The following is a 25,022-nucleotide window of genomic DNA, read 5'->3' on the forward strand; positions in this document are numbered from 1 at the left end:
TGTTGTTTAGTTTTAACTGGCGACTTTGACACACCCTAAGATCACTTGGAAAGAAAATAACTTTGATCTTTCATTTATTTTTAAATTAAAATATAATAACATAATTTTTCTCTTCCATTTCTTCTAGCTTTTCTCAGGTGTCCATGACATTTGCTTTCTCTCAAAAATCATAATCTCTTTTTATTTAGTTGTTTTGCATGTGCATGCACACATGTGTATATGACTGTATATGTGTGTGTGTATGTGTATGTATACATGCGTGTTTATGAGGTCAGGCATGACCACCTGGTATTAGACAACAAACTATGGAGCTCATCCCTGCTGAGAACTCTCCCTCCTGCTCTCAGTAGTCTGTAGTTGACTGTAGTTCTTTAAGAGCAGAGCCCAACGAGATTTCCCCCTTCTATATTAGCATAGATATTAATGGGTATTTCTTCAGGTCTTGGTGAGGAAGCCATACTTCTGGTGTATCTTTGGGAAAGCCTCTTTGTCATTTCTAGGAGACAATATCCCAGAAGATTTCCTGGTTATCTTTATACTCTTTCTGCATCTTCTTCCATGATGTTCCCTGAGTGTTAGGTGCAGAAATTGTTCTCTGGTCACTTGTAACCTGTATTTTGACCAGTTGTGGCTTTCTTTAGTGGTCTTTGTGTTGCAAAGTGAAATTTCTTTGATGAAGGGTGAGAACCACACCTACCCAGCTGATCTCTGACATAACATGTGCAAGACCTGGTTGGGCTGGGAGATTCTGGTAAGAGGATTTTAATGAGGACTCTAGACCAAGTTGGTAAGTGGGCATGTCTATGGGAGGACTATCTTGTTAAGTGACAGGAAAGCCGGGCTCATTGTGGGCAGCATTATTTCCCAAGCAAGGGTTTCTTAACAATATAAGAAAAATGAAGCCAGACAAGAGTCAGTAGGCAAGCAAGCAATAATGTATCTATTCTTCCTTTGCTATTGTCTAAGGATGTATTGTGTTGAGTTCCTGCCTCAGCTTCCCAGAAATAATGGACGGTGACCTGGAATTATAGATCATATAGACCCTTTCTCCACAAAGTCACTGTCTTAGTTATGATTTCTAGTGCTGTAAAGAGGTATCATGAGCATGGCAACTCTTATAAAGGAAAAATATTTAATTGGTCTGGCTTACATTTTCAGAGGTTTAGTCCATTATCATGGCAGCATGATATGCCATGGTTTGCTGATACCCCTGGGAGGCCTGCCTCTTTCTAAACAAATACTGAAGAGAAGTGGATTAAATGGGTGGGAGGACTGGGAGGAGAAGAGGAAGGGGAAGCTGAAGTTGGGATGTAAAATAAATAAATTACTCAATAAAAATATACTGTTTTTAAATTACTTCGCCCAGATATAAAATACTCCTCAATCTAACTATATAGATGTTTTCAAGTGTTATTTAAATGGCAACAAATGATGTTAAATTTCTACTTCCTTATTTTTCAAAGCATACAAAACACAGGATTAATAAAGCCATCCAAAGAAAAATGATTTAATTTGCTTTATAAACATCTAACAAAACTGTCATCAGCAATAAACTGAATTATAAACCTTAAGGATTGGAAAACTATGGTGTGTTTAAACTTCTCTAATTAAAACCTTTTGGTTAAAATATTTTAAAATGTGACACAGAGCTCCTGTGGAGTTGAGAGGACCACTTGGGGGTGGTTTTCTTTTTCTATCATATGGATCTCCAGGACAAAACTCAAGTTGTCAGGTTTGGTTGGCAGCTCCTTTGCTTGTTCAGCTCTCCCAATGTACCTAAAGAGTTTCTTGAAATGAAGACTCTCTTTGGTTCTTTAAAAGAGTATAGACTTTTTTTTAAAATATATATATATATATATATATATATATAGGATAATTTATTATTATTTTATTAAGATGTGCAAAATATGAAGAGTAGTTCATTCCAGAACATTGGCTTTTAAGAGAAACTTAATAAATCATTTATTGTAGCAATAGTTTAAGCCCCATCTTAGAAATTTTTATTTCTAAACATCTGAAGTGAACATGACAATTTCAGTGCAATTCTTAAAAGAAATGGTAAACTGTTGCACTGAATTCCGACAAAATAAAGTACCTACCTTTGCAGGTTCAGTGCTGTGGAATGTTCCTTTACACCATGTGAAGACATGTGACGGGTTTAATAAAACCAATAGCTAGGCAGGAGTTTGGGGGCGGAGACAATGCTGGGAAGAAGGCAGAGTCACCAGCCAGACACAGGGGAATCAGAAAAGCAGCATGGGCAGTAAAGAGTAAAGGTAACACAGCCATGAGGCAGAATGCAAAGTAATAGAAAAATGTCAATTTAACGTATAAGAGCTAGTTAGAAACGAGTCTAAGCTATCAGCCAAGGTTTCATAATTAATAAGGAGACTCCAAGTGGTTATTTGAGAGCTGGCTGGTGGAACAGAAACAAACCTATCTACAGTTCAGCTTCAGCCTCAAGGATGCCCTGCTCTGCTGGACCCATCCTACAGACAGGGTTAATTTTGGGTTTAACTACAGAAAATAATGTGAGCTTTGATGGCTAAGTTATGCAAAATGAGTCTCAGGCCTTGGGTTTTCTCCCCAGATTGTTCTTGAATATTTGTTCAATAGTCCATATGAAGTCCCTCTGAGAGCACACACGCACGCACGCATGCACTCACACACAGACACACAGACACACACAGACACACAGACACAGACACACAGACACAGACACACAGAAACATATACACACACACACACACACACACAGAGAGAGAGAGAGAGAGAGAGAGAGAGAGAGAGAGAGAGAGAGAGAGAGAGAGAATGTTGTAGAGTCTTTAGCTGTGATAGGTATTAGCATTTTTATGATATTAAAATGACCCTTGACATAAGACTGGAATAGAGAACATAGAATCAGAGTTCGGATAGATTCCAAAACGTCTTGATATTTACAGCTGAGAAACTTAATCAAGATGCAATCTATTGAAACTGGGCACTCTTAAGTTTTGAATTAAATTGTTAAAATCATCTGACAGTGCCTAAAGTCACTAATAGTCCATAAAGGTAAAACCGTGGCACCATCTATTTGTGTTAAAGGCTCTATGGCAGTCACAGAGCATATGCCTTTTAGGCAGAATGCGAGTCCACAAAGCAAAACAAGTCATCATAATACAACTCAGTAGCACACAACTAAAAGTTTAAACATCCAATTCAGACAAAATTAGTTATAGATATAACTAATAGATAGATAGAAATGCTGTATGTCAAACCAGGTAGGGTGATACATGCCTACAACACCAGCACTGATCAGGTAGAGGCAGGGACTTGTGAATTTCAAGCCAGTCTGACCTACATTCAGTACAGAAAAATTTCGTCCTCACAACAATATGAGTTAATGAAAGTAAGACTAGAATTGTTCAACGAGCAAAGGAAACTAATGGGTGGGGAGAAGGGACAGAGAAGAGGGTGAAAAATATGGGAGGAAATACTTTTGTACAAAAATGGGTTTATATAGCCCCATGCAATGAAAATATAAAACCGTCAGTTAAACAAACTAGAAAATATTTTAAATATGGTAAGTGTGCTAATTTTTTTTATTCTCCTATGAAATGGACTTGCTGTGGAGCAATCCATGGCAGCCCAGTAGTCACGTAAGTGTCATTTGTTAATCTTACAAGAGAAATCAGTCCCCTGAAAGGTCAAGTGTTAGCAGTCCTCCAGCCCACTCTTCTCATCGTGACTACCAGTAGTGTTTAATACTAACAAACTCTAATCTCCTTCCCCAGCCTCCTGGTAAAAGTTTTGCTTATTTTGCTTTCATCCTTTTTCCATATGCAACAGTTCAAAGCTGACCTTGTCCTTTTCGCTTTCCTTTACACCCATCTGGGAGAACACTGACCCAGGAAAGAGCTAACTGCCCATCTTCCCATGCCCCATCGTGCCCCACAGAGCTTTACTGGAGAAAATGACACAAGCACATGGAACAAATAACTAAAGCTGTGTGGTGTCTGGTCTCACAGTCTGCAGAGCTGCCTCCCCAGATGTTCCTGTCAACTCTTCCCTAAGTTACCCTTTACTGGGACTGACAGCCACTAACTTTCTAGCTCTCTATGTGACTACTGCCATAGACAACCCTTGGTAATGGCCATCCAGGTTCCCTTTCCTCCCTTACATCAAAAGTCTGTTTCCCATGCTTCAAGGCAAATTCTTCCCCTTTCTCTCTTCTCTTCCTCTTTCTCTTTCCCTTCTCCTCTCTTTTCCTCTCCTTTCCTCTCTCTCCTCCTCTCCTCTCCCCTCCCCTCCCCTCTCCTCTCCTTCCCTCTCCTCTTCTCTTCTCTCTTTCTCCCTCTCCTCCTACCCCGTCCCCCCTCTCTCTTTCTCTCTCTCTGTTTTATTGCTGAAGACACCATGCACTTTGGACACAAGACTCAGAGGATAAGTGCTGAATCTGACTTAAAATTCCTTATCCCTGATAACTACCTTCCATGGTGTCAGAAGATGCCATGTAAGCTTTAAGAGCAAGGAAGCTACCATCTACCCTGCTATGATGTCCATTAATAACAATGTCCAGCATGACATAATAACCCTAAGGGTGTAATAGAGGCTTACATACTTTGGCGTTGACCAACAGCTACTTAAAATGTCTTAAGGGCCACTCAAAAAAGAAATCATGGCTGGTTTATAGAAACCTAGCCAACCACCTAAAGCTAGTGAAGTCATGGGATTATGCAGGAGAATTTAGAATCCTCTTATTTAATCTAGTCAGAAGCTTTTCTCAATATTCCCTCTTTCTATTCCATTGTTTCTCATCTGTATATTTCTTTTTCATCAAAATTTAAACTTATCACAAACTCTTCCATCTTTAAAATGATGTATATGAAATCTTCTTTCCCCTAAACCAATAGGTACCATTGCTTGAAAGCATTTAATAGATAATTATCTTTTTTTCCCTCAGAGCTTATTTCTTGCCCCTGTCTTTTTATCAAAGCTAAATTACACTGGTCTCCAGTAGTTTTCTGGTAGCTAAATTCAACAGGTATATTGATTTTCATGTCCACGGTATCTATAGTTTTTCAAGTGTCTTCCTTCGATAGTACTATTCTCACCTGGTTTTTCTGCCCAGATTGTTGGTTTCTTCACATTCATCCTTAAAAATGACATGGTTCGCCCTATACCGAATTCATTTCACAGCCCTGTTCTGTTCCTTTCCTAGATTCAAAGCCTTCTCTAGACCTGTGTGGGTGTCTAATTAGCACCTGAAACTAATCTCCCATGAAACTAGAGATACCTTAGTTACAAAATCTCAGTGAAAAGTAGCACATTTCATGCAGCTGTCCAGAACAGAAGTTAGGGCATCTCCATGCTTCATTTGACCCACCTCCTCACTGCTATATTCAGTGCACACCAAGTCCTTCCTGCAGGCTCTTCCATCTGAAGAACTTGTCATTCCCAACTTGTTACACTGTGCAAGGCATCATCATTTCTTATGTAGTTTAAGCAAACTACTTTGACACCCTCTTTGTTTGGAGCCTGTTTATCCCCAACCTATTTTCATTTTGCCTGGGTAATGATCTTCCAAGCATGCACGGCTGAGCACATCACTTCCTGTTTCTAGTTCTACAGTCAAGGACAATATAAATTTTAATTAGTTTGGCACAGAGGCTCCTAGATCTGGTTGCATGACCACTCTCCTTTCTTCAGTCATTCCCAACTGACAAAGAATGCAAGAACTGGCAAAGTTATGCAGCACATGGTTGGGCTCTTTTCACTTCCCAGTTTTTGGATATGCGATGCTCATGCATGGCAGGTTGTCTGCTGCCGATTAGCTGTACTTTCCAGCCAACCAGATAAACAATTGTGTGTGTGTATGTGTAAATATGTATGGTATGTATGGGGTCCATGCACACATGTGTTCAGATATGTATGTCCATATGGAGGACAGAAAAAGATGGCTAATGTCCTGTGCTACCATTCTCCATCTTATTCCCTTGGCATAGAGTGTTTGCATTGTGGATATCAAACAACAGCAACAATATCAATGACAGCAACAAAACTTCACTGGCCTCCCTTTCTCTGGGATCACCAGTTCTGGAATTACAGAAGAGTACACAGCATGCCCGAAATTTATGTGAATGGTGGGGATTTGAACTCTGATCCTCAATTTTGTGCAGTACCCCACTGAACAATCCAAACATTCAAATCTTCCCCTGCAACTGACCTTCAGAACTCTGCTCAGTTTTCACTTTGTAATACAAATCTTCTACCTAGACTTACCCAAGTGCCTCTTGTCTGTGTCCTGTCTCTCCTCGTGCACACCTCTGTCAAATCACTTATCACCCCATGCTAACAGTACTTCTCATTGGTCACCCTCCTTCATTTGACTGCACAGCACTCACGGCAAGGATTATGTCTTAATCCTCTTTGGGAGGTCTGTAAAATTGTACATTTTTAGGATTCAATTTTAAATGCTTGCTGAGTTGCCTGGATTTTAAAGAAGAAAAGAGAGCGTGTGATTCAATTACACTCACAGAGGCAAAAATTGGTGTAATTTCTTCTCTCTAATATTACGAGGCATAAACAATATGCAATTAAAATATTCTGTTATTTCAGGGGGGATTCTGTAGACATCCCCATCAGATCTCAAAACTGTTACAAACTGGTAAGCATTATACACCTTGCCTTGGCCCCACCCTTGAGTAGAGTTTTTACAGAGTCATCACCATGGACATGCTAACACAAGAGGACAGTGAGGGGCACACGGTGCAGGAAGTTCTGGGGAGGATGTGTCAGGGAGAAGTAGATTCTTAGAACAAGATTTGGAACGGATACAAATCACTAGATACTGGGTATTGAATCTGGATCCATGAATTAATGATAAGTCAAGGATGTGTTGGTCAAGAGTGCTGTCAAAATAAAGGCATCTGAGCATGAAAATCCTCTGAGAATTTGTGATATAGAGGGCTTAGTACAGATGAGTGAATTCTTCTTTCCAGTTCAGAACTCTTTAGCAAAGCTATGTAAGTATGACTCTGCAAGACCGCTCACAGAAACAAAAGCAGATATTTCTCCTTGCTGATCATGGGCCCACTCACACGACTTAGCTTGGTATGCAAAATTTAACAAAAACATGGGGCTAGAGGACAAAAGTTTTTTTTTTAATTTTTTAGAATTTTTATTAATTTGCTTTATGTGTATGAATGTTCTGCCTCTTTGTATGTCTGTGGGCCCTATATATGCCTTGTGCCTGTGAAGTCCAGAAGAGGGCTCTGGCTGCCCTTGAACTGGAGATAAAGATGCTTGTGAGCCACCATGTGGGTGCTGGGAATTGAGCAGCCAAGACTAACTGCTGAGCCATCTCTCCAGCCACAAAATATTTTGATATGTGTTTTCCAATGTCTGTGGTCAGTTCAACTTTCAACATTTTAGAAACAACTATTCAGATATTCTTAAAAAGTAGGTGATTTATCTTCTTGCAACTGAGTTATCTCTTTTTCTTATAGATTGTTGGATGTAAGACTTCTACCAAATAAAGCATTTGCAAATTGTTTTATAATCTATGAGATTTAATTATTTCCTTTGCTAGGCAGAATCATCGGGTAAACTCAAATGAAAAGCACAATGAGATATTACTTAATACCTGTTGCCCTAACTGTTATCAAAAAGGTAAAAGCTGCTAATGAGGATGCAGAAAAAGAGAATTAAGGTACACAGTTCATGGGGATATTAACTAATACAATTACTTTAAAAAATATGGAGGTTCTTCAAAACATGAAAATAGAATCACTATATAATTCAATAATAACACCATTACTTGACATAAATCTAAAGAAATTGCTGGAGAACTTGTATTTCTACGATTATGTCAATACTATTTATTAAGTCAAGACAGCAAAGAACTCTAGCCTGTGCCCTTGAGTGATAAATGCATAAAGAATATACAGGGTACAGACACACGAGGACACAGATAGTCTTCAAAATGCTGTCATTTGTGTCAATGTGGCTACGACGGGAAGCAAATATTGTATGATCTCACTTGTATGTGGCATGTTAAAAAGTCAGTATTGGAATCAATGAGATGTCTCAGCACATAGAGGTTATTGTGTCAAGGCAGATGACCTGATTTCAATCCCTGAAACACATGTGATGGAAGGAGAGCATTATAACTCAGTTCACACACACATGAATGGATTGGTAGACGAATGAATAAATGAATGAATGAAGAAAGAAAGAAAGAAAGAAAAAAGAAAGAAAGAAAGAAAGGAAGGAAGGAAGGAAGGAAGGAAGAAAGAAAGAAAGAAAGAAAGAAAGAAAGAAAGAAAGAGAAAGAAAGGAAGAGAGAGTTAAATAAATTTAAAAATATTAAGTGAACTCAGAAGCAAAGTACCTTGCTCATTACAAGAAGATGGGATGCATTGGAGACAGAGAAGATGTTGACCCAAGGTTGCAGAGTTTCAGTTAGAATGGAGGAATAACTGTTAATAATCTATTACTGTACATGGTGACCACAATTTTAACAACAGTGTATATTTCAAAACTGCTAAAAGAATGAACTAACATTTTCATCACAAAAATAAATTGGTTAGGTGATCAGCCTTAATGGATCTTTCTAAAACATGTATACAGATCAAAGTATTCATCAAATCACATCCACAATTACTGTTCATCAGAAATGTATTAAATTTGAATTGGTCAGAGGGGCTTTAACATTTCTTCTTTTGCCATGAGGCACTAGGTTTCATGTGGCCCCTAGTTCAAAGATCAGAGGAAAAAATAATGCAATGGTCTTGAATTAACCTGTCCTTGTCCTTGTAAATTTGCAATTTACAGCCTCACTCAGCAAATACGACCCAGATTAGCCACACCCCAACCAACTACTGAACAGAAGAATGTTTCCAGGATATCCAATTTGTTTGGTCAGGCCATCAATTACACACTATTGTTGTGGAGACAGTAAGCTAATAGAACAATCATAGAGCATGAAAAGTCACTTGTAAATGAATCCCAACTTAGTTCAGAGGCAGATGTTGGAAGTCATTTATTTAATTGATTCTTATGTATGCAAGAGCAACGAATCTCGAAAAAAATTGAAACCAGCTGACTGCCACTCAGAGATCAATGGGAATATATATCTTCTCAAAGGACAGGACAGTGTCTATGTAAATATACCACAACTGAACATTATTGTGCAAACAGTTTTAGCCCTAATAATGTTATATTGATAACATAAAGGAAAGCTCATTTACAAACCATAAATCATTACCCTCAGAGATGAGCTTGGCATTTTCTTTACCTTTTATTTCCCCATAAATTTTGATCAAGATGAAGAGTAGAAATCTAGAGCCCATGAGCAAAAAAGTAACTCAGTGAGAAGTTTCTGCATAGACACAGCATACCAGTCATCCCTTCTGTGCCCATGGCAGGTCACAATAAGACTGTACTGTCCTGTGTTGCTCAGAGGGTACACTTCATCAACTGAAAGTTAAATGCTCCATGTGTTCCATGTCAGGAAGTAGCAGTGCATGTCAGGATTCATTAGTTTTGCTATACATACTGCCATGTATATCTGTGTGTTCCTGTGTGTATGAGGTGCTCATGTGCTGTGGCACAGGGTGGAAGTCTGGAGAAACCACTTGGTGTTGATCCTAGCTTTCCACCTTGTTTGCATCAGGATCTGTTGTTGTTTGTTGAGGAATACTTCAGGGCTACCTTGCTCATGAGCTTCCTGGGATCCCCTGTTTCCATCTCCCATCTTTCGTCACACACTACTGTGTCATGTCAACTGCTTCAGTTCAACTTGGAGGATCCAAGATCAAAACCACATGGCTGAACAGTAACCGCTCTACCCACTGAACCATCTCCTCAGCTCAAAACTATCCTATGATTCCAAAGAAATTACTCCCTTGAGGGTCAGTGTAAGCATGGCCTGAATGGTTTAATAATCACTCACATACCTTACAGGGTAAGGGCTTAGTTTTCTTTGTTCCTTCATTTTGTATCTTCTCTATCATGTTTCTTAACTACACACTAGCATATAAGGGAATATTAGATCTTCTTTGCATTCAGTCAATAACTTTTATAATCTATATTTCACCTAACATAATTTTCTAATAATCCATTTCTTCCCTTTTGTCGCCCCTGAATTAACAATCACCTTTAGTGAGAATCTTAAAAGATTTCCTGGTTGTCTTGAAAATTAAAATATATGACAATAAAAGATTTTTGTATATGGCAATAATAACAAGTATATTTTATCTATCTGATGTAAATATTTACTTTTTTCTGAGAACCATAAGGAATTACTTCTTATTAATTAGATTACTTTGACCATATTTTAGCTTTTTCTTAGGTTCTGCAACATGGTAATTTTTATGTACAATGAATCCATTCATGATGCATATAAATGACTTTGGGAGTTGAGCAATTTAGGAAGCCATGCTAACAACATTGTGGCTGAAAAAACATTTGTTTTAGACTTATAATGAGCTATTGGAATGTATCATTGATTTTTTTTATTTTACAGGCTATTATCCTGCAAAATTCAAATATCCTAATTTAAAAAGTAAGCCATAATAAGACTTTAAATACTATGTCAGAGTTTTTGGCAAGGACAATGGTTTCTTTATAGTTTTATTTGACTAATAATTGAATATATTTATGGGGTATATTTAATGCACTGATATTTCATAATGAATAAATCAAGATAATTAACAAATATATCACCTCACATAATTATTTCTTTTCACAATGTTTAAAGTCTATTCTTTAAGCACTTTTAAAGCATAAATGTATTGTTTCTATTATAGCAACTATTCCATGAAGCAATGGTTAGATAAAATCATTTAATTGGGTTCACAGTTTCAGAGAATTAGAGTCCATGATGGCATAGGGAAGACATAGTGTCAGGAACAGCTGAGAGTTTATATCTCAAACATAATTAGGAGGCAGAGAGCATATAGGGAATGGCCAAGTCTTTTGAAATTTTAAACCTTGCTCCCACTAACACATTCCTTCCAACATGACCAAACAACCTAATTCTTCCCAAAATTTTCCACCAACTAGAGAACAAGTACTCCAACATTATCAGCCTGGGGCCATTCCATTTAAACTATCACAAGGACAACAATCAATCTTTGTTTTTAAAAAATGAGATGTCAAGTATTGAATTATGAAGTATCTTTATATTACTTTCACATAAGTATTCTTAGTTTTATAAATGTTAGCTTGACTTTCCCTCTTATTTCTAATGACAAAAGGTAGTTCTCACCGTTAATTTTTCCTAATATTCTTGAACCATACTATATTGCTCATATGGAGTAATATTATATCCTTTAAATAAAAGTGAATAATTTCACATATATCAAAGTTAGACAACTACAGAGAAAAATGTAAACATCTATAGGGGTGAAAGACTTGCTAGTAAGTCTGGGTTTCTAAATAAGAAGGCATGTCAGAAGAAATTCAATTACATAAAAATTATATTACCAAGCTAGTAGACAAAGGAAGTGCAGAGATGTAGCAGCCCTTAATTTTCGCATACAAGCTCATGAACCCTCATTTGAAAAATGAATTCAAATTAGCTGTGATAGGAGTGCTCTCATCTGCACTAAAATAGCATGAAGGGTTGTAAGGAAAGTTAATGATTAATAGCAAAGTATTGAATCATGGATTTTTTTCTTTTGCAAAAAGTTCCAATATATTTAAAGCACTAAAAATATCAAACTATTCATGCAGCTGCCTAACATGAAAGAAAGGAGGAAAGGGAAGGAAAGGAAAGAAAAGGAAAGGCAAGGGAGATAATTTAGATATACTCTGTAATTTTTAAATGTTCTCTATAGTATGAGCAATACTCTAATATCATGTACTAAAAGGCTATAGGAATAACATTCTATAGCACATGGTAACAAAGCATGACATTAATTATTAAGTGAAAATCTAGTTTGTTACTTTCCCTCCTATCATATATAAATATGCCGTATGTAAAAAACACATTTATTACTTATATATTTACATATGTAAGAGTAATAACTGAAAGACAAGTGTCGTGATTGCAATATGTGTTGAATTTATACTATATGTGTTGTATATTTTGAGAAGACTTCTTTAAAAGGCAAATATAATTTTAATTCTATCATCTATATCCCTACCCACCAATCTACATACCGTTTGTCTATCTCTTTTCTGTTTATCAGTGTCTCAATACTGTAAGCAGACCTAAGCCTTGAACTGCTAGGGAAGATGAATGAAGAACCCATTTTATTCTCTTTTCATGTGACCAATAAATTAGGAAACAAGACTTCATGTTCTGCCGAAGTTTTAGGTTCTGTTCATGACTGCACTTTGCTATTATTATTTTATCATTGTTATTTCTGCTGTTATTATAATGACCACACTTACTTTCATGTAAGAAACAGAAACACATATTGAATACAAGCCTCATATTCTGAGTGGCAGGCAGCTTAGCACAATATTCGCACACTGAAAGAGAATTCATTAGGTTGACAAAACAAGAAGAGTCTTGCGTGTTTGGGGGGTCACCATGCTGACTCGGTTTTGTGCAACGCCTGTCTAAACTTCACATCCCAAGGAAGCTGATGCAAGGAAGTTTAAGGAACATCTAGAAAGTTCCAGTGGCAAAATTTAAACCCAGGAGTTCTGATTTGAGAAGTTTTCCATTTACTTACTCACACACAGAGCTTTTCATTTTTGAACCCCAAACCTGTTGTACAGATTCTGATTACTTTGGTACTTCCTAGGAAGGGCAGTTGCTGCTGTTTGTGGGAGCCAGGGAACATTTTAGACAAAAAGGAAAGTGGGCTTATACTTGTGTCTTGAGTAGAAAAGAGAATGCGAGGGAAGTATACAGAGTTGAAGGAAAACAAGCACAGCCCAGAGATGAGGAAGTGCAAGACTGGTTCTGGGGAAATGCAGGAACCGGGGAGGATGGTGGAGAGGAATGAAGATCATCGGCTTCCTGCTATAACAAGCCACAGTGTAGTTAAGGGCTTAAAACAGCACACAGTCCTTACACGTCACAGTTCTGAAGCCCAGAAGTCCAAAGCCAGTCTCATCGTGCAGACCCAAACCACCCATAAGGCCAGGCCTTCTGGCAACCTGGAAGGAAACAAAGGGAGCATCCTCTTGTTTCAACCTCTGGATGTTAAGTGTCTTCCTTAGTTCAGGACTCCTTCTTCGCATCACTTCAATCTCTTTTGCACTAATTCTCACCCTTTATCTTTCGCATATAAGGATGCTTGTGAAAATACTGGGTCCACTGAAGTGGCCTGGGATGAAATTTAAGCACCTCCTCAATGTTCTTTTGTCATGAGATATAACATTCCTTGATCTTGAGGGCTAGGATGTGCAAATAGAATGGGGGCATTTTCAGCCTATCACAAGAGAGGACGGGTAAGTTCACGACAGGTCATGAGAGATTAGTGAAAGCTAGTGGAGGTGATTTATGTAGGAAAACATCATAATTCAAGTAATTCATTAGGTATATGGACCTGTGTAGTAGGAGGCTGCTGGTTTGTTTCCCGGCTACACAGACTCCTGAAATAATCACATAGAAACTATATTATTTGCAATACTGTTTGGCCAACAGCTTAAGTATAATGCTAGCTAGGTTTTACGTCGAGAATTAACCCATTTCCATTATTTTATATTTTGCCATGAAGCTCGTGGCCTACCAGCAAGGTTCCAACTGGCAGCTTGCGCCTTTCCCCTCTGGCGGCTACATGACATTTCCTGAGTCTGCCTTTTTTCTCTGAGCGTCAGTCTAGTTTTCTTCACCTAGTTCTATTCTGCTCTATCACAGGCCGATGCAGATTCTTTATTCATTAACCAATAAAGGCAACACGTACACAGAAAGACTTCCTACATCAGACCTGGTGTTTGAGAAATGATTCACCTATAGCTATAGCTCTCAAAAAATAGCATCTATAAAAGCCACATTTGGGGTTTATTGTAAAATAAGAGCTCCCGAGACCTTTTATTGCTAGAGATTCTTATTAATGATTCCTTTACAGAGCTCAGAAATCACCATTTTAAGATAATTACTAGAGGTGATGTCTAGGATCATTATTTGAGAAAGACTAGGCTATGACACTTATTTTATGGACTAATGTATTAATAAAATTTATCACATACCCTTGGGAATTACAAGGCAATAGAAGCTACTCTTCCAATCATAAAAGATAAGTTATTTGCTTCTGATACAGGTGAAAGAGATGTGACAATTGGCGATCCCACTTACTAGGAACTTACTGCTGCTGTCTGTGTAGACAAGTACTGTGTCGAATTAATTAGTCTAGTTTCATGATCACAATATCCTTACATGTTTAGCATTTTATATTAATTTTATGGGTCAAGAATTTAGGTGGATTAAATAGCTTTACCAACATGATAAAGCTAGAAAAAGTCAAAACTCATATTTGGTGATTGTCCCTCCGGTTTATAAATTCACATGTTATTTACTTTGCTGCTGTGTCTCCAGCAAGGTGGTAATCTACATAAGATTAGTTATTCATCAAAATTCATTTTAAAACTAATAATCCTTCAATAGGATTACCTCCTGGTAATCCTTTTAAATTGTACACAATTATGGATATTTTACCTGCATCCCTGTGCACCACAGGTGTCCATAGTGCTTACAGGGGTGTAGAGAGGGCATCAGATCCTTTATGACTGGAGTAACAATTGTGAACCACCATGTGAATACGGATAATTGGACTCAGGTTCTCTAGAGGATCAGCCAGTGCCATTAACCTCTGTGCCATCTCTCCATCACCTACCCCTGATAGTTTTAAAAAGGAGAAGTGAAAGCAATCACTCAAGATCCAGGGACTGGGATTGCCATCTCTCTGTACTGATTCCAGACTTTGAGCAGATCTGTTAACATCTGTGACCTGTGTTCTGCCATCTTGCTATAAGACCAAATAAACAAATTCCCAAACTCCTGTATCACTCTGCATGCTTGGTAAATTTTAAGGATCTATTTATTTTTATTTTATGTGTATGGTTGTTTTGCCCACATGCAGTTCCCTGCAACATGTGCATGCAGTACAGGTGGAGACCAGAAGGAGCCAGATCCTCTGGGACTGGAGTCAGAGAAGGGATGTAAACCGCAACGTGGATACAGGGAACTGAATCCAGGTCTTTTGCAAAATTAGCAAGTACTCTTGAGCACTGTACCATCTCTCTAGCCCCACCATGCCTGAATATTTAATGAATATAATAATTATGAATCACATCAAATATGGTCAGTACACACTAATAGGATCAAACCTTCCCAATGGAAGGAATTCTGCATATTAGCAGAAACTCTTTTGATTTAAAAATAGCTAAATTTAGTAAAGAAATGTAGAAAAACCAGATACTCTAACCCTGTTCAATATTCATGTAAATGAGATCAAAGAAAATATCCTTACTCATTCATTACCTAGTCTATGGATTCAGGGATACAAATGACACAATTTAGCTGAGAAACAAAAGAAGCAAAACTTTTTTGAAAAAAAAAATTGGTTGACATAGAATGTAAAGTGAAGGTTATAATTCATAGAGAAGTCCTTGCCTGTGAGTCTTACTTTTATTTTCAAACCTATTGAAAACATGGTGAAATATGATCATCCACTGTAAAGTAGCAAACACACCAGAAGGTAAAACAAGCTGTGTGTTCATGGAAATGCAAAGATATCTAAGCTAAGAAAGAAAGAAAGAAAGAGAGAGAGAGAGAGAGAGAGAGAGAGAGAGAGAGAGAGAGAGAGAGAGAGAGAGGGAGGGAGGGAGGACGAATGCAGGACTTAAATGCAGTCTGAAGCTCTTCATTAACTGACAAAGGGTAACATGATAAGGGTGATACATTCTCTACTTTGAGTGCTGGTAGATGGGCTTTGGATCATGTCTCTAACGCTGACTTAGTCTTAATGGAGTCACAACCTGACTTCAGTTTACACATCAGGTATCAGAAGGATCAGCATGAAAAGGACTATAAGATTCTTGCCAAGTCCTTCATTAGTCTAGATACAATGATAGTCTCTGAGTTTAGAGCAGATCCTTAGGGACAGATCAGGAGAAATGATAGTGACACTTGTGTTCCGATGGTTCTGAGAGTAACACTGCACTGCCTAATCCATGAAGAGCTGCTTGGGGAATCAAGGGAGCTACCAAGGAAACACAGAAAGAACGAGTGAGGGCCGTCCCCAAGGGCTCACTGCACCACCACTGCCAATAGATGATACTTTGCACAGAGCTCTAATCAAGGGCCACAGAACTATTATTTTCAGACTGAGAGTGCGAGAGGTCATCATGACTCTGTGAACACATTATTTTTCTTTTAGGACTAGGACCTTGTGAAACAAACAACTACTTAGCTACATTGCCAGAATTTTTATATTAAATTTTATTTTGAGGCAGGATGTCATTAAGTGTTGCCTGGGCTGTCCATGAACTCACTCTGTAGCCTAGGAAGACCCTGAACTCATGATCCTCTTATCTCTCTGTCCACAGAGTTGGGATTAAGCAAACAATTGCATTAGATTGAAAACTGAATGAAATCATGTAGGGGGTAGCTGAAAGTTGATGACTTGAACTTGTTTACTTTTCATTATCAGTGTAGATTGCACCAGAAGGATATGCGAGAGTAGGCAAGTGAGTGGTATTGCCCTAGGAGGGGGCACTGGTACTGGTTCTGGTACTGGGGAGTGCCTGATATTTAAATATAGTTCTGCATCCATCTTCTGCAGTGGACACTGCTGTTTTTCAAAATACTTTTCATGATGAAGACAGAAAAACCTTTTTATAAAAAACTTTGGCTAAGTAAGGGTCTAAAGATCTGAGCAGCAATTTGGATACCTGCACCAGGACAAAGATAAGAATTTTGTTCCATCTAGACATCATTCTATGAAAGTAGAATTATCCTTTTTATGCTTTACATTATCCTAATAAATAAGAGATCTTCATGCAATCTTTATTGAATGAATGATTAAGTAAATGATGAACAAATGCTATGCACTGATTCCAACACCATCTTTAACTCCACTATTTTCAGCATTTTGTATTCATGCTTGAACTATTTATTGAATTATTTTCAGGAAAACAAGCTAGAACACTTTTATATTTCAATTCAAAAAGAGCAACTGACATAATACGTACACATGCAAAACGAAACCCAAAAGGAAACATATATTGGGGATTGAGAAAAGATTGGTGTTTATTTTTAGTCCTTCCCATTCTGGGTACCACAAACAAGTGAGAGGATTTCATGTAAGACCATAAGAGGCAACAGAAGGAAAGAGGCCCCAGGACCTGGCTTACCTCCTGAATCCGCAACTGAAGGCAAGATGAGGAGAAGCCAGCCGCTTCTTAATGCCACCAACTGCTGATGCAAGTTGGCAAGCAGAGTACGGAGACTAGCAAAGGACAAGGCACATGCTTCTGACATAATTAACTATTCACACCCTCTCAGGGATCGGCTACCAGTACACTCTTATCAGATCAGGGTAGCTAAAGGAATTTAGTTGAAGCAAGCATTGGCTGTCAGGGCAACCTCAGTTTCCCAGAAGAGCCATCCAAGGCATTTTTTTTTTTACAGTGCAAGGTACAGAAGACAATGCTCCTTGTGGCTTTTCTCCAAAGTCTATTTGAAAATCCATAAGTGTGTTCCATGTATGGCACCCTATATATGCTACATAGTATAGCATATACACATATGTTGAGTATATATATATATATATATATAGAGAGAGAGAGAGAGAGAGATCGATAGATTGATAGATAGATGATAGATAGATAGATGGATAGATAGATAGAGAATATATACACAGAGTGTTGCCATTCTTTAATATATATTTATGTATTATATTAATATGCAGCTAATTATTTGCAGATGACACTGAATTGGAAGCAGTCATGTGAAGTCATGCTGGAAAAGACTCTGAGGTGGAATTGCAGATACTGTTGATACTAAAAATACTGAAAAACTTGAGAGAATATTTTGTTAAACCTCAACCTTTCAAAAGAAATGAAGGGACTGAAAACATGGCTTAGTGATTAAGAGCCCTGACTTCTTTTGCTGAAAACCCAGCTTTGATTCCCAGCACCCACAGATGGAAACTCACTACCGTCTGAACCTCTAGTCCCAGGGTATCCAAAACCTTCTCTGGCCTCTGTAGGAACTCACTGTATACACGTGGTGTACAGGCATACACACATAGGCGAAAAATTTACAAAAATACATATAAAATAAAGTGAAAATACATTTAAAAGATAAAATTTAAAATTGTTTTAAGTGCTTTCTTAGTTCTATGAATTTTTTCATGCTTTTATGGGAATATATTCATGACTACACTAATACAAGCATTCAGTTAAGTTTTATTTCTGTTTTCTGAATGATTAAAACCCAAAATCTGTAGGTAGTTTCCTAGAAAGGAATTCTAAACTAATGACTTCAATAGCATCTAGTACATTTTGAATTATGATTAAAAATAAAACAATGGCCCAATCCCCAAAAACACGGCCTATATTAAAGTTTTTGTCCCCGCTAAAGATTTCTGCACCAATATTGACATATATAAATTTCTAAAAGTGTTTTTCATCTGAAAACATTCTCCCATGACATGCTTTTGGTGAGTCTGACAACTCTGGTTATCTCTGTGGTCAGCTATCCTTTCTAAGTTGGTTGTTTATGCCATTAGTAAAAGAACATTAGGTGTTAGGTTTTAAATCATCTGGCTCTGCTCAGACTAGATAAACAGTGCTTCTTTCTGTGTGTAGCAGCTTTTGAAGTCCATCAGCACATGCCATTGGGACTTCACTGCACAGGGGTCATTACTTACGTTATGGCAGTAATCAGAAACAGTACACACAACTATAATATCTGTGAAAATCATTTCCATGCCCTCTCCAAGCAGAATGAGAATTCCACAAGATTATCTGTTTTGTTTAAAGCTTTGGCACTCCCCCAATACCTAAAATACTCCTGGTGCATAGTAGAGGTTTAATAAATATTGTGGTGATCAAATGTGGAAATGAATTTAAATTTCTGCTTTGAGATGGCCATGAGGTAAGGATGGCCAAAGCAGAAGAGGAGGTGCATGTGTCATTCTGTGAAGAAACAGTCCTGCAATATGTTTTCTGAAGGTTGATTTTTCTCAAAATGCATTTTTCTTCCTTGTCTCATTGCTATTGAGCACTGTTTTCCAGTGTCAGGACAGTGAGGGCCTGCCATCTAAAATCCTCCCAAGAGACAATAATTAAACACCTAGCATATACGCCACTGAGGAAAATGAACCAGTACCACTCATGACATAGCACCATGAACATAAATGGAACCTGTGGCTACAGACAATATAACTTTTGGTGCTGGAATTGATTGACAGAAAGGCAGCTCTTCCAGTAATTAAGCACTAGAAAGAAAGCCCTAAATTACTGCTATGGTGGGACAGCCAACGCCAGCTGAATACTCCACTGAATAAGTTACTTAAAATAAGATCCAAATAAAAAGTAAATGCCTCCTTGATGCTAAAAGAGCTTTTGATTCTGTTACAGTAGAACATTCATAAGCAAATGGGTACATGAAACACATGACCATGTCTGCCATAAACTACACATATAAATAATTGTTTTCCTTTGGGAAATAGTGACTTTGTGAGGTTACATATTTTCTTGCAAATAGTTAATTAAATACATAAAAATCATATTATAAGTTTTTTTTGATATTAGGCTCCATTTTTCCATGAAATCAAATGATGGATTTTATTTGAGAACCTTCAAGAAAACATTTAGAGTCTTTTAAGTAATATAAATCTTTAAGGTGAACAATAACACATGAAGTAAAATGGGATGGAATTAGAATATCTTGTGAATGTTTGTGTGATTGATAATTTGATTGAAAGAGCACATTCAAAACAAGGGCTTCAGACTGTGCACATGAATCTATGTATATACAAATATATAAATATATACAGTGTGCATGTGTGGGCAGAATCCACGACCTCTTGCATGCTAGACAAGCAATCCACAACTGAGCTGCATTCCCGGCTTAGAATGCTTTTGAATAATAGAAGTATCATGGAAAAAACTGGAAAACATATTAGCATTACCATGTCAAGCTAAACTTACACCATCTAATTTCAGCATGCGTGTTCTTGAATCTCGCTATCATGCTTGCTCTTTAGAAAAGAATTCTAAGAGGATAATTCATGAACTTTTCATACTGTAAATGAAACAATCATTATTTCCCAAGGGAATCACATGCAACCATGGTGGAAAGCCTTTAAAACTTATACATTTCCAAGGGAAACTTAATCATAATGCTAAAGCTGAAAATTCATAAACCAGAAAAAATGTATTAAATTATAAAAGAGTGGAAAATGCCCCCATGCAATGGCCTATGGGAAAAGAAGATCCAATCTGTTTAATCTGCTTATTTCCATTCTATTTCATCATTTCCCACAGATGATTAATTCTATCGCTCCCTTTAAACTCAAGGTCTTCCTACCAAATAGATATATGCAGACTGCTCTCTAATTTGTTTTCGGCAAATCGCACCTAGTGTGTAAACTGGATCAGACAGCACTGGTAGAACTATCGTTAAGCTATTGGACACATGGTTAACGGGGTCTTGAAGCAGGTGCTCATCTGTTACATGCATCCAGTCAAAGATACAGAAAGTTTAGCATCACAAGACTTAAATGTAAAAACACCAATGTAGGTTCTTGGGTATTTCTAATCTGTTAAGATCTTTTCCCATGACAGAACTACAACTACTCTGCATGAAAACTGTTTTCCCCAAACTTAAAAACACCATAAAAATCTACCACATGATTTTATCTGTAATACATACAAATATCAAGTTTCTGGATATAAACTCTAGTTTTATAAGAGAAAAAATTTTCATTGCATTTATCATCTTTCCTACACTACCGGGGTTCTTACTGCCTTGAAATACGAGGCACTCATTATGATTACAAACATAATTTTAAAGTTTCACATGTAACAACATTTGTAATACTACAAATATCCATCATAAGCTTTTGGATTTCATAAAAAAATTACTAATGAAAATTATAATTGTTTCAGGATATTCTGATTTTGTGACATCTTTTCTAAGAACTAGTTAGTATTTTCATAACATAAGATCTTCAAAGCATTTAATAATTACTGGTTAATATCTTTAGAATATCATAGAGTAAAAGCAAACATTATTTTAAAGGGGTTTTACAAATTAAATGTTGTCATTATTTATACTTAAACACATCTGTATTCCAAAGAGAACTGTAAATTCTCCTTGGTTAAGCATCAGTGAGGGATGCAGGATTCTCAGCACTAGGCAGGGTCTACATCTAAGAGGAACATGGTTTAGAAATGGCTCGCTCTGCTCATTCCTCTCTTCTCGTCACAGGCTTCAGCATATTGCCTACATCTCCGTATTGCACAAGGCTTTGCAGTCATCAGAAAGCAACACTTCACTAAGGTTCACAGTGTGCAAGACTCCAACAGCCAAGGGATTCCATGGGGGATTTGGGACAAATCGGGGAACCTTGCACTGTGAGCACACATGACCATTCGGAGTGCTACAAACGGTACATGAACTCTCCGCATCTTCAATCTTTGTACCTCTGATCCTGAGATGACCTGCCCAAAAGGATTCCTATAGGAATAAACCAAATTTTTACTTACCTCAGTGCAATTAAAGAAAGAGTCACTATGAAATAATACCATCAATACTTTACTGCAGAAGAATATATACTTAAATATCAAATTTACCCTCAATAAAAGAAAAAATACTTATTAATTAGGGGCAAATATTATTGAACAATTTTTAAACTCTTCAAAAGTGTCGTCCTGTTTAAAAAATATTCCTCTGTTGACTGAGTATACCTTCTTCCTCTTTGTAAAATTTTATTTTTGTTTTACTGCTTCCTTATTATCTCCTGTTAGAAAACTGTTTTCTAACATTAATCTGTTTATTCTAAATTTGATGGCAAAAATCCATCAGAATTATTGCCCAGACTCCCTGGTGCCCAAGAATATGATTCTCTGGATATTAAGAGGAAAATCGAGTTTTCACTATTTTTGAACAGCCTTGACATTAGCAGATATCATTTAGGAACTGTTGGGAATTAGCCCGTGTATGAAGTTCTGATGTGCAGCAGCTGGCAGTTAAACTCTGACTCGTGTGGTCATTACTGCTCTCAACAAAATGCCCAGGGCAACCACTATCCACACTTCCGACGGAAAGATACTTCCGTGTCCTTTTGAAACCCACATGATACTAAGCATGAAGTACGCCAGAAATTGCTCCTGAGCTAAAAGCAGTAAAGGATGAGAAATCAGAGTGTTTAATGACATTACAGGAGAAATGCTCAGAGGACATTTGTCTCCGTTTAGTGAAGGCCTCATTTCCATTTTGAGTTCCAAGGAGGCTTTATTGATGTAAAAACTTATCCATTGGCTCTGCTCCTCTGGAAGGGAAGACACCCTGTGTGGGACTGGAATATTCATTTTTTACGCCTGAAATAGACACAGGAAAGGAACTTATGTAGAAGGAACTTGCTTGTGATCAATGAACACATCAATTATTTATTATCTCATTTGAACAAACCATGTCTGGCAATACGAAATATTGTCTACAGCAAAGACTACCAGAAGACGAGTGAGACAGAAGGTACTTGATGCCAAGCCTGATGATCCGAGTTGGATCCCTGGGAATCACATAGTAGGACAAAACTAGCTTTTGTAAGTTCTCTTTTGCCTCTACACAAATGATGTGGCATTTTCCTCTGACACATGCACAAAATAAAATAAATGAAATTAAAAATATACAAGAAAGAAAGGTATCTTGGAAAGAAGGTATAATATACACTAGGAGAAGGAGAATTAGCAACTTGTGATTTGTTGGAAAGTTGGATAACATGTTTTATAATTTAAATAAGCAAGTCATTTTCACATAGAACCTCCAATGTAGGTCTGGGACTCATGAGAAGTCAGCTTGTGGTACAAGATCTAGCTTGTATTTCAAATGAATGCTATTAGGAGCTGCACCACCAGCTAAGTTGCCAACCCAACCCAACCAACATTTTGTATTTATTTCCTGCCATCAGACATCAAGCATCAATTCATTTATTTGTACCATAAATTTTACCTAACACCTCCATGATGCCAAACATGATTTGGGATCTATGGGGGCCGTAAACAGTAGAGATAGGATTCCGGTTCTCAAGCCGATTACCTTCCAAAGGCAGACTGACCGAAGCCAAGCAAGCCATAAACATTTAATAAGATAGCAAGTGGGATAAGCATGCTAAAGTAAAATAAATCAAAGGGGACATGGAAAACTATTCCTTAAACCAAATATTTATGGTACAGTTGGAAAGTAAACCAAGGACTAATTAATTACTTTTCTTCAAGACTTTCCACTGAAGATAATAATAGCTAAAATGCCAAGTGGGTTATCTGTCTCAAGGAAGAGTTCATTTTAATCAGATGGGGTGGCAGCACTTTTGGGTAAACATCTTTAATCTCTAGGTTGAGCGCTATGACCCCAATTTAGTTATGAGATAGCCATGCTTGTATGTGCTCTGAACAGTCCTGCAGTGGACTCTCACAGGATCCGAGCAAGGCAGAGATCAGGGTGAAAATGACTCGGGCTATTGTCCTACAGTCATGAATATTATTTAAGATCTTTACCTTACTTTGATTTTTAAGATGACTCTAGCTTTTTAGAGAAAGGTAAGCAAATAATAAAATAATATTAATTTTTTACTATTTACCAATACCTTAGGACTCATCATGTGGTTTTGTGTGAAGTTAATGAAGCCTTTTTAGGCAAAATACAGAGAAGTACAGAACAATATAAAAGAATTCTTACAAAAGTAAAATAGTAGGAATTTCATCCAAATGATAGATGCTAAATATTTACTTTTTATATGTATGAGTGTTTGTCTGTGTGCATGTATATATACAAAACCTGTGAATGGTGCCTGTGGAAACTTAAGATTTACCCAGCTGTGAGTTGCTAGGTGGATGCTGGGAATGAAAGCCATGTCCTTTGCAAGAGTAACAAGTACTCCTAATTGCTGAGTTATATACCTCCACAGCTCCCCAGAATAGATATTTTAAATGAATGCATCAAGAAAGAATATTGGTTGTCTAAGTGTATTTATGCAGGATACATTTTTCAAAATTCCTTGTAGTTATGAATTAATACAAAGAGTTGTTCAATTATATATGGACTTCAATTATATATGGCGATGAGTCAGAGGTATGCTTTTAAATGTAGTTTCAACAGGTTGTTATGTAAGGCAAACAGATATAAAATAATGCTATTTTATGTGAAAGATTGACCACAGAGATGAACAGATTCAAGTATTTTAAAACCCAGCTGGCTGTAGAGATTGAGAACGATTCATTCATGCCCAGTTGTCACATGCCATTTATTTAAAGGAACAATTCCCCTTTTTCAAACTTCTTTTTCCTTGGCTTCCATACTTAGGACTACTTTGCTTTATTCCAGCTGTTCCTCTGTGAGCTCATTTCCTTCTATAACACTAATAAATGCTGGCATTCCTCCAGAACTTCTCTTTTCATGTTGAACTCTCTTTATTGGTGGTCCTCCCACACATCCACTCATTCAGAACTATATGGGGTGCCTTTCACATGTCAGCAATATGCTGTTACATCCGTGAATCCATAATTAATTGCCTGAACACAGAGAACTTACACTATATCAAGCTGTGTTTATCATTTACTTGTAACCCGCCAAGTTCTTATAGTCTGTTTCTAACTGTCCTCTGAGGGCCAATGCATCCTCTTGTTGATTGTCTACTTAGATGTATCAGAAGTAGATCAAGATTCACATGCCTCAAAAGGAACAGTTCAGGTTGGGTATAAAATTATAAATTCAGTAGTCTCCATTTTAATGGTGATATCAGATTTTCTGTGATGAAACCACAAATGTAAAAACAGTCCTCACCTTGTCAACCTCAACTATAAATACCAACCTCAACTATAAATCCACTGTGGTCCAATCCACAGCC

At 37.3% G+C, this 25,022-nt stretch overlaps 1 protein-coding gene across 5 annotated transcripts in view; it reads right to left on the reverse strand.

The window, feature by feature from the left end:
- The window catches only part of Kcnq5 (potassium voltage-gated channel subfamily Q member 5), a 519,651-nt gene that overhangs the window by 416,422 nt on the left and 78,207 nt on the right, over positions 1–25,022 (reverse strand). The window lies entirely within an intron of this gene.

This window comes from Arvicola amphibius, chromosome 9, assembly GCF_903992535.2.
Source record: "Arvicola amphibius chromosome 9, mArvAmp1.2, whole genome shotgun sequence".
Taxonomy (NCBI): Eukaryota; Metazoa; Chordata; class Mammalia; order Rodentia; family Cricetidae; genus Arvicola; species Arvicola amphibius.